Consider the following 2,355-nt stretch of genomic DNA (forward strand, 5'->3'; position numbering starts at 1 on the left):
GACCTTCAAGGTTGGAGGTGGGCCTAATGGGAAGTGTTTGCGTCATGGGGGCAGATCCCTCAGGAATGGCTTGGTGCTGTGCTCGTGTAATGAGTGAGTTCTCACTCTAAATATGCATAATGAATGAGTTCTTGCTCTATGAGTTCATGTAAGATCTGCTTGTTTAAAAGAGCCCGGAACTCCCTCCTCTCTCTCTTGCTCCTGCTCTCTCCATGTGACACGCTGACTCCCCTTCTGCCATGATTGTAAGTTTCCTAGGCCATCACCAGAAGCAGATGCCGACACTATGCTTCGTGTACAGCCTGCAGCACTGTGAGCCAAATAAACTCCTCTTAATTGTAAATTACTCAGTCTCAAGTATTCCTTTATAGCAATGCAAATGAACTAGGACATGCAGCTTCAGGGAAGAGGGGGCCTTTGAGCTGGTCCTTGTCTGTGGGTTGGAGTGTGGTGGGGTAGGATGGGAGGACACTCCTGATGGGAGAAACTGGGTGGAAGGAGGGAAGGAGGGTCAGTACTGCCTTGTGTCTTTGGAATGACAAGCTGTGGCATTATCTGGTCTGTGGTGTCAGTTTCTGAGAGTTCTCAGGGAAGGTTGGGACAATGTTGAGGGTTTATACTTAACCTAGAAGGACCTGGACCAGCCCCTACCTTCTCCTCCAGAACTGCTGCCTCTCCCTCCCATGGGTACATTTGTATCTCATGGTGACTCTCTCCATTAAAATAATTTTTTCTTTTCTTTTTCTTTTTAGGGGTTTTCTGGTGAAGACCAGAAAACCTGCTAGACAAATTATAAAATAGCAGTAACATTCTCCATTTTTTCTTTCCCTTCTTTTCACAGAACAGTATTTAAAAATTCTAAGATATTTCAAAGTTCAAACATCCACGTACCCACCTCCCAGACTGAATAAATATTAACATTGTTCTACTATAATGGCTTCAGATTCTTTTTTTTTTTTTCAAATGTTTTAGTTAAGAAAACACATGAACACAGTTTAGGCCCCAGCCCTATCCCCAGCACCCTTCTCAGAGGAACAGAAATTGGTGTGTCCTTCCTGTCCATGTTCTGATCACCTATTTGCAGGAGAAGCAGTGTAGCCCATATTTAATTACATGCAGTATAAAATATTGGTAAAAGTCAAGAAGTTAAAAAAATTAAAAAGTTTATAAAGTAAAAAAGTTACAGTAGTAAGGTTAATTTATTATTATTATTATTATTATTATTATTTTTTTTTTTTTTTGAGACGGAGTCTTGCTCTGTCGCCCAGGCTGGAGTGCAGTGGCCGGATCTCAGCTCACTGCAAGCTCCGCCTCCCGGGTTCACGCCATTCTCCTGCCTCAGCCTCCCGAGTAGCTGGGACTACAGGCGCCCGCCAGGTCGCCCGGCTAGTTTTTTTTGTATTTTTAGTAGAGACGGGGTTTCACCATGTTAGCCAGGATGGTCTCGATCTCCTGACCTCGTGATCCGCCCGTCTCGGCCTCCCAAAGTGCTGGGATTACAGGCTTGAGCCACCGCGCCCGGCCAATTTATTATTGAAGAAAGAAAATTAAAGGCCGTGTGCAGTGGCTCACGCTTGTAATCCCAGTACTTGGGGGAGGCTGAGGTGGGTGGATTACCTGAGGTCAGGAGTTCGAGACCAGCCTGGCCAACATGGTGAAATCCCATTTCTATTAAAAATACAAAAATTAGCCTAGGTGTGGTGGTGCATGCCTGTAATCCCAGCTACTCAGGAGGCCGAGGCAGATTTGCTTGAACCTGGGAGGTGGAGGTTGCAGTGAGCCTAGATCATGCCACTGCACTCCAGTCCGGGCGATAGAACAAGACTCTGCCTCAAAAAAAAAATAAAATAAAATAAAATAAAAAAGAATAAAAAAATAAATTTAGCATAGCCTAAGGGTATAGTGTTTATAAAGTCTACATTAGTGTATGGTAATGTTCTAGGCCTTCACCTTCATTTACCACTCATTCGCGCACTCACCCAGAGCAACTTCTAGTCCTGCAGGCTCCATTCATGGGAAGTGCCTGATACGGTTTGGATGTTTGTCACCTCCAAATCTCATGTTGCAGTGTAATCCCCAGTGTTGGATGGGGCCCGGTGGGAAGTGATTGGATCATGGGGGGATCCTTCATGAGTGATTTAGCACCATACCCTTGATATCCCCTTGATGATAAGTGAGTTCTCGTTCAGCTGGTTCACTAGAGATCTGGTTGTTTAAAAGTCTGGGACCAGCCAGGCAAGGTGGCTCATGCCTGTAATCCTAGCACTTCGGTAGGCCAAGGAGGGCGGATTGCCTGAGCTCAGGAGTTTGAGACCAGCCTGGGCAACATGGTGAAACCCTGTCTCTACTAAAATA

At 45.3% G+C, this 2,355-nt stretch overlaps 1 non-coding gene across 1 annotated transcript; it reads right to left on the minus strand.

Annotated features, from left to right (window-relative positions):
* Nucleotides 1-750: 750 nt before the first annotated feature.
* LOC115893034 lies at nt 751-812 on the minus strand. The gene has a single exon (XR_004052993.1). It is a non-coding gene; the product is annotated as a U7 small nuclear RNA (small nuclear RNA).
* Between the last annotated feature and the right edge of the window lie 1,543 nt (nt 813-2,355).

Source organism: Rhinopithecus roxellana, chromosome 13 (genome assembly GCF_007565055.1).
Source record: "Rhinopithecus roxellana isolate Shanxi Qingling chromosome 13, ASM756505v1, whole genome shotgun sequence".
In the NCBI taxonomy this organism is placed as follows: domain Eukaryota; kingdom Metazoa; phylum Chordata; class Mammalia; order Primates; family Cercopithecidae; genus Rhinopithecus; species Rhinopithecus roxellana.